Source organism: Apium graveolens, chromosome 9 (genome assembly GCF_009905375.1).
Source record: "Apium graveolens cultivar Ventura chromosome 9, ASM990537v1, whole genome shotgun sequence".
Taxonomy (NCBI): domain Eukaryota; kingdom Viridiplantae; phylum Streptophyta; class Magnoliopsida; order Apiales; family Apiaceae; genus Apium; species Apium graveolens.
Genome location: NC_133655.1, coordinates 119,496,593 through 119,505,636, shown reverse-complemented (window position 1 = coordinate 119,505,636; position 9,044 = coordinate 119,496,593).

Genomic DNA, 9,044 nt, shown 5'->3' with positions numbered 1-9,044 from the left:
AGATTTTATTCCAGCACTTGGATGCTACAAGTAGAAGAATTAAGAAATGAGATCCCACAGGGAATTGACAATATTAAGTATTTAAGTTATTGAAGAGATGTCAAGATATATGGAAATTTAAAGAAAAATAGTGATAACCAGATATAAGAAGGGAATTCCAGAATAGATTGGGAAGTGTTAGACATGCCAAAGAATTAAAGCGAAGTATTGGAGGCCTAGTAGATAAGGCAGACCCAAGAAGTGGTTTTACAAGAAACAAATCATGAAGTGTATCAATGATGTTAAGGGAGAAAAAGGAATGAAAGTATAAAAGTATATACTAATTATCGGGAGTCTAACAAAACAATGAATAAGAAGAAGTGAGACCCTATAAAGAATTGATTACTTATGAGACCTAATTTAAGAAGTGTGTTATGTATTGAGAATTAACTTAAGATCTGACCTGAGAAAATATCAGAGATTACGATCAAAGTGAGTTCAGAGCATTGCAAGCTCTGATGATATTATGTAAAATGACAAGTGCATCAGGTGGTTACAAGGAATCAAGGAACATGGTGTATAAGGAGTACTTAGATAAGCAAACTGTATTTATTGATAACATCCTCAGCTACTCAAGGAATAAGAAAGTCTGCGTGGGATGCCCAAGGATTTTTCTCCAAAGATCAGAAGGAAAGCAACTATACGTTGAGTCTTCAAGAATGAAATTTTGACTAAGGTTAACAAAAAAGATTCTGAATTAATCCATTAACAACCACCTAAGCAAAGCCGTATGATAACAGGTGCCTTACGCCGACAGATGGAATTGGATGTAATTAAGACCACCGAGGAGTTAATAAACAAATTGAAAAGAGTGGAATCTGAACTTCAAATATTTAAAGGTGATAATACGTGAATCTATGAGATTACTTTTCAGCCTTAACAAATGGAGCATAATAAGAGATGTTTAAATATTGGAAACTAAGTTGAAAACGAGCACCGCCTATCATCCTTCAACGGAGAGTTAAAGTACGGAAGTGATGCCAGAAATGTAAGATATATTGAGAGATTGAGTTTTTAGGAAAACACTGAAATGATCATTTATCAGCGATGTCAGCTTTGGAATGCCACTGTATCAAGCTTCGTGTGAACGCGAGTGTAGGTCCCCATTTGTTATTGAGATAAAGTGAAAGAAAGGAAGTTGTTAAATTCTAAGTTAATTCTACACACCAAGAGCGTAGTGCTATTGGTTAAAACAGCTCGGAGCAGACAAAGAAAGAAGACGAAATTGTATTGAGAGAAAGTATGAGTATAGAAATAGGACCAGTAATGTTAGTAGAAGTGTCGTCTTGAAAGAGATTGGATAAGTTCGAGTAGAAGAGACAAGCTAAGTCCTAAAATTAGTGAACCATTCGAGGTATTGATAAATGTAGATAAAGTTGTTCATAAATGATATGACCGTCACACCCGTGTGTGCACCTAATGTATTTTAATTGTCAATATTAAAGTGATAAGTATGGGGTTTAAATTAAGTAATTGATCAGAAGCCAATGGGGCTCTTGTCTACATATAGTGATCAATCCAAATTCTTGATCGTTAAAGGCAAGTCCTTGGAAATGAGTGCATACCTATTATAAGTACGTTTGAAACTTCGAGTAGAAGGGTCTACTTAGAAATTTGAGTCAGATATGCTTGACAAATATCCTCACTTAATTAATTAGACCAGATTCTGAGGACAGAATCCTTTTAAGGGGAGAAGGATATAACGACTCGTGTGTTTTTGAATTATTTAAATATGTGATTATTACGGAAATTATTACATAAAATATGTGTATTGGTTTTGACCGCTCTGTGTTGGTTGATTATTGTATAAGTGTAATTTATAATATACTGGGTTGTTCGTGTGATTAATTATGGAGTCGTATCGGATTGTTTTTATTTTCAAAAGTGGATTTGGTGCAAATTCATTTGCATAAATATTGGGAATGTTTCAAAAATTATTTTTATGATTTTATAATTACAATAATTATTTTTAGGATTTTATAAAATTGAGAAATCAATATTTCATTAATTATTTATCTTTAAATGATTTTCTGAGTATGTTTAATGGTAAAATCCATATTTAATTCTAAAATTCTTCCAAAATTATGAAACTCATCTTTATTGAAGTTGGGAATATTCCGGGAATTTTAAAATTATTTTGGAAATTTTCGAGATTAATTTCACGCGCTCGTTGTTTCGTGTTATTGATAAAAGCGGGTACAAGTTGTATTTTAGAAATTGTTTTAAAATTCCAAAAGTTACATTTTTATTTAGTTCAGGATATTTATAACATTTTAAGACTATTTTCGTAATTTTCTGAATTTGTTTTAAGTGCAGCTCGGTTCGTAAATTATGAAATACGGGTACGAGTTGCGTTTCAAAAATACTTTAGAAATTATGAAAAATTTGTTTTTAGTAACTTTGAATTATTTGTGATATTTTACAAATCAATTTGGAATTTTCAAGATTATTTTATTTGTTTGATGGTTCGTTTTATTGCGAACACGGGTCAGAAAAGGGACACGTGTCCATTTAATTGGACACGTGGTGTGAAATTAGGCAGCCAGCAGATTATATACAAGTCTCCATTTTCCCCTTCTTTCCTCAATCTCTCATAAGTCTCTCTCTCCCGTATTTTCTTCTGTTTTCTTTCCACACTTGTTTAGCAGTTTGTGGTGCTCTGATAGGCGGGTTGCCGCCTTCTTCTCCGGCCTACTGTTACCACCGCGTAATAACCCCAAATTTTGGAATTTTTGAAACCCTTATGAATAGTGATTTTGCAGATTATGCTGAATGAGAAAACTTTTCGTGCCACACTATGTAGGAGTTCTTCTATTGTTATTCTGAGATCTTATTAGTACTTTATATGGGATATAAGTGTATGTAAAGATCGTCAGAATCAAAATCCGAACACTTTGATTTTTCCTGAAAATCTACCAGATACCGAAAGAATTGAGTATAAGGTAACAGGATAAAAAGGATCTAAATTCAAGGATTATAAGAGAGGATCATAAAAGGGAGATAATGTATTGAGAAAGGTTAAGGGAACCTAAGTAATAAGATCCCGGGTATGATCCCTCAAACGAGAAACGAGAACGAAAGTTAAGCGAATCGTATAACAGATCAGCGGTCATTAGACAAACAATTAGGAGTTAATCAAGGAGGTTAGGGATAATGAGGTCATCCAACCAATAAGAAGAGGGCAAGTAAGGGATGATGACATCACAAGGTGACATAAGCATGACATAGGGGGGAAGGAGGTGTGGATGAATGATAACCACACAAAGTTCAAGGTTAATAAGGTAATTAACCAAAATAAAACAAAAACAACCAAGGAAAATCAAAACAAATCACAAAAACACAAAAAATCTCTCTTTCTTCCAAGCTTGCTCTCGGCTTTTCCCCATTTTCAAGAAGAAGAATTTCAAAATTCAAGTTCCAAGCTTCCTTAATTGGTAAGATAATTATCCAGTACTCCTTATGCATAGATATAGCTATTCCATGAGTTTAAGCTTCAAATTCCTTCACAATCTCTTCCAATAATTCAAGGAAGAAGATGGTGAATAGTAACTTTCAAAGAAATAACTTTAGTTTCTTGAATTTTTATGAAAGTTTAAGGTTATACAAGCAAGGATCAAGGTTCTTTAGGCATTCAAAGCTCTTGTGTTGTGTTAAGAAGCTTCAAGAAGGTATAAACTCCAAACCCTAGCTTTAGTTTTGAGTATTTAGGAATGGTTATGATTGATATAGTATATGTGAAGCATGAAGCTTGTTTGTTTAGAGTTTGGGTTGGAGTGGTAGTGAAATGAATGTTGAATCTTGTTGATTTGTTAAAGGAATTAAGTATAGTTTAAATTCTTGATGAGAATAACATAAATTGGAAGAACTTGAGGTGTTGGGACTGTTGTAGTGTGTTTTGGATGGATGTTGGTTGTACGAATGAATTGGGATTGATTGGTGGTCGATTTGAGATGGTATAAAATTGGGAAATCGCGTAAACATAGCCGTCGTAGTGTCCGATTTACTTTAGGCTGTTTTTGTTCTTAACATTAGGATCCGTGAACCCACTGCTAGGTTTTGACCATTACCATGTTTAGATAGTTCATGTTACGAGCTTCGTTTTGATATGTGGTTCGTTTGATTCCGATGTACGGTTTAGGAGAAACGGCCGTTTTAAGTAACGACGTTTCGTGAACGAATCATTACCCCTCGCCTTACTTTGAAACATAGGTTAAAGACCTTAAAGGACTAATTGAAGTATAAAACATTTATGTAAGGTGTAATAGGCAGTTGGTAAGACACTTGAGAAAGAATCGCCTTAAAACTCATAATGGTTAATTTATTAAAAATGGGGGAGCCAAGGGTACTCGAGCGACTTAAGTGAATCGTTAAGCGCGAAAGGGAGCATTAGGACTCTAAATGGTTAAAGTCTAGTTTCTTAAGCGACCGGGGTCTAATTACGACTTATGTTGTTATTCATAGGTTATCGGACCCACTCTAAGCTTAAGTCTATCCGGGAGCACTCGGGCAAGTTTTCTACCCGTATAACTGTTGTTGTGATGTATATGTGTATATGCATGATCTTGCGATAAATGCATATTTGTTATTAGCAAATTCTTGCGATATATTGTAGCATGTGATATGGTATATATGCATGCCTGTTTCATATTCTTGATTTATATATCTGTTGGTTCAAATTCTTGTAGTTGCATAATACCTATGCTAGAGTTAAGTGGTATTTGAGTATACCCTTAGTATAGGGGATCAAAAGGTGAACTTTTTCTAAAACTGGGAGGCGAGGCTCCCGAGTATAATATATATATATATATATATATATATATATATGAATAGTTTTTTTTAAAACTATTAATCGAATAAGGTTTATTTGATAAGTTTATATTATTTAATGAATATTATTACGAATATTCATTCGAGGACTTATGACTCCTTTTATTTTATTTAATGAATATTATTTCGAATATTCATTCGAGGGCTTATGACTCAGTTTATATTATTTATTGAATATTGTTTGAATATTCATTTGAGGATCTATGACTCCGATTATTTGCTGAGATATATACTTTATTTTATTAAAGAATAAGGTGTCGATAATCAAACTTATTTTTGATTATTCAAATAAAGATAGTACTTTCGAATAAGTATATCTTGGTTATTTAATACTCGTTTCAAGTATAAGTTTTACAGCTTCTACTTCAATTATTTTTATAAGGATTATCATTATGGGAGTATTATTTAAATAATAATATTTAGATATTTTCTAATATATCGGGACTGATTTACTTTATTAAATCAGCAGTATTCCAAACACTCTTTAAAGTGTTTTCGAGTCTTCAAAATGATTTTTAAAAGTTAGAGCGGATCCCAAAACTCATTTTTATATTTAAGATCTTCCTTTCAAAGGGGATTTAAATATTCGCTCAAAATCTGGGGGATCCGGCTCAGTGGCGTATTTTATATTCGCAACGAGGTTGTTGTTTTGATAAATTAATTGATTACTTACCCAACGTTCGGGAAGTAAGTCCATCTATCGAGTCGGCATAAGCAACATGGGCTCAGTGGGCATCCATGATAGTGTAAGTGGCTCAGTGGGAGTCCATCAAATGCGTAAGTGGCTGAGTGGCAGTCCAGCATAAGGCCCTATTGCGGCCAGGGTGATGACCAGTGGGGAATTCGTCCATCTACTAGTAGAAAAGGTTACTTATTGGTATCTTTGCCTGATCAGCAAGATATCAGGTTTATGCCAAAATTTCTTTTCTTTCCAAATTTATTGGATATTGCAACTCTGTTTATAATTTTCATAACAGAGGTTTTCAAGGAGTGTATGAAATGTATATATATATAGGTGTGTATATATATATCAGGACTTAATGAAGTATCTCGTAACTTCATTATTTATAATGATATTTCAAAGATTGAATCTATTCAAGTCTTATCTTGTAATCTCATCAGTGTGATGAACTTTGAAACTAATTATAACTTGAACGGTGGTAGTTCAAGTAGTATTTGGAAAAGATATAAGTATATTGGAGTATCTTGTAACTTCATCTTTTAAACTTATATCTAGTAAATGATTATCTTATGTATGTCAAAGATTTTCAGAAAAAAAACGTTGAGACAAGGTTAGATATATGAGATCACCTTGCAATGATAGTTTTATACAGTTATAAACTCGAACTCTGTGTATATTATACATGGAAGAGGACTTCCAAGATTTTGAAAAGTATATATGTATATATACTGAATATTTTGCGACTTCATCGCATTAAGATATCAAACTTGGTTCATTTCTTTTGACCAAGACTTTCATGAGTACTATGAGAAGGCTCATATATTGTTAATCATTATACATATTATTTTGGTGGGCTTGCTGCTCACCCTTGCTTTCTTCTTTCATCACACAACAACAGATAGAAAAGATGAACAGGACCAAGCTCCCAATTCGCGAGCGGATTGGAAACGTTCCGCAGTTTCCTTTAGGCATTGATGTCACTGTAGCTGATGTAGGAACTACCAATAGGCTAGGCTTCAACTTTTGATGTACCAGATTTATGTATATTTATGAATTGTAATAATGGCAAAGAAATGTAAATTTATTCAGAAACCCTTTTTAAGGTGTATTGGCAGATAATTGTGGAATAAAATGACTTGTGATTATTTTTGGATATTCATCTCTGAGACTATAACTTGTGGTGTGTGTGTTTATTGTGGGGTCACAGTACAGAGTAGTTGATTATTTATTAAGATTGGGTGTTATTAAGGGAAATGGAACTCGTGACAACCCGGATCCCCGACCCCGGATTTGGGGGTGTTACAGAAGTGGTATCAGAGCCAAGCGTTATAAACCTCAGAGATGATATGACGTTAAAATAATAAGTTCACTAAGATAATAAGAACTCTTGCCAAGTTCATAGTCGGGCTACCTAACGTAGTACTGACAGTTAAAACCCTTATGAGAACCCTTATAAATATCGTGATAGAAGCGTAGTTCGTTACCGTAGATGGTAGCGGGACTCCGAACCCTGAGGTTGAGGAGCAACAGCGCGATGATGTTTTATTACTAATTGGAGATCGGATTGTGGATCCGATAGAGCGTCCTAACGCAGGACCGGATGATGTTCATATTGAGGATGTAGTGGTTGAGGATGTTGTCCTAGATGGGATTGTTGCTGAGGAGGATCTCGTGGAGGATCCTAACAAGAATGAATAAAGGACCACTGAGGAATTGATGACCATGGTTAGGGCGACTACCAGAGGTAGGATTGGACGGTCACTACCAGAGGTTCGTTCAAGTTGTAAAGATAGTAGCCCCTTTAACGCGGCTTACTCATAAGACTGAGAAGTTCGAATGGACAGAGAAATGCGAGAACAGCTTTTAAGAACTGAAGCAATGATTGGTGACGACCCCTATGATGGCATTGCCGGATGGAAAAGTAGATTTTGTGATCTGTAGGGACGCTTCGCATAAGGAATTAAGGTGCTTCTTATACAGCACATCAAGGTAATCGTGTACGCGTCAAGACAATTAAGGGAATATAAAATTCGATATCCCCACCCATGAGCTTGGGCTCGTGGCAATAGTTTTGCCTTAAAGATTGGAGACACTACTTGTATGGAGAGAAGTGCGAGATTTACCTAAGCCATAAGTGCTCTAGTACATTTTCACGCAGAAAGAGCTCAACATGTGCCAAATGAGGTGGTTAGAGCTAATCAAGGATTACGATTATGAGATTCTTTATCATTCGGGGAAAGCCAATGTGGTGGCTGATGCCCTTAGTAAAAAGGAGAGACTCAAGATGATAATGTCTTTGAGAGAGTTTATAAGAGGTTTTGAGAAAATGGAAATAGAAGTGAAGGTAACCGGAGCCGGTACCGAAAAGCTGTTTGAGATTGCAATACAGCCCAAATTATTGGAAAAGAACAGATTGTGCCAGAAAAAGTGATGAATGAAGGTAGAGAGCCAACAAATAGATAAGAGATTAATACCGAGAAAGATGATAAGGGAATAATGAGGTATTCCTACAGAATTTGGGTTCCAAATGCTCAAGAGCTTAAAGATGAGATCTTAGATGAAAGCTAGTTTGAGGAATAAGATTTAGAGCAAACCCTGAACGTGATAGTCAGGGAGGTCGCCATCAAGATAGAAGGAATCCATAACATGATGAAGTGGAAAATGAGGATTTAAAATATGTAGGAGGACCCCGATTATGGGGAGGAGGAGGGAATGTTCAGACTAAGGAAACAGAAGTCGAGTAAGGAAAGGATACCCGAGACGGTACTGTAACACCCCCAAATCCGGGGTCGGGGATCCGGGTTGTCACGAGTTCCATTTACCTTAATAACACCCAATCTTAATAAATAATCAACTACTCTGTACTGTGACCCCACAATAAACAAACACACCACACGTTATAGTCTCAGAGATGAACACTCAAAAATAACACAAGTCCTTATATTCCACAATTATAAACCGTTACACCTTAAAAAGGTTCTGAATAAATTTACATATTCCTTTCCATTATTACAATTCATATTATACATAAGTCTGGTTCATCAATAGTTGAAAACCTAGCCTATTGGTAGCTCCTACCTCAGCTACGGCGGCATCAACGCTTTCAGAAGACTGCGGAACGTTTTCTAACCGCTTGCGATTCGGGAGCTTGGTCCTGTTCATCTTTTCTATCTGTTGTTGTGTGATGAAAGAAGAAAGCAAGGGTGAGCAGCAAGCCCACCAAAATAATATGTATAATGATTAAAAAAATATATGAGCCTTCTCATAGTACTCATGAAAGTCTTGGTCAAAAGAAATGAACCAAGTTTGATATCTTAATGCGATAAAGTCGCAAAATATTCAGTATATATACATATATACTTTTCAAAATCTTGGAAGTCTTCTTCCATGCATAATATACACAGAGTTCCAGTTTATAACTGTATAAAAATATCGTTGCAAGGTGATCTCATATATCTACCCTTATCTCAACGTTTTTTTGAAAATCTTTGATATG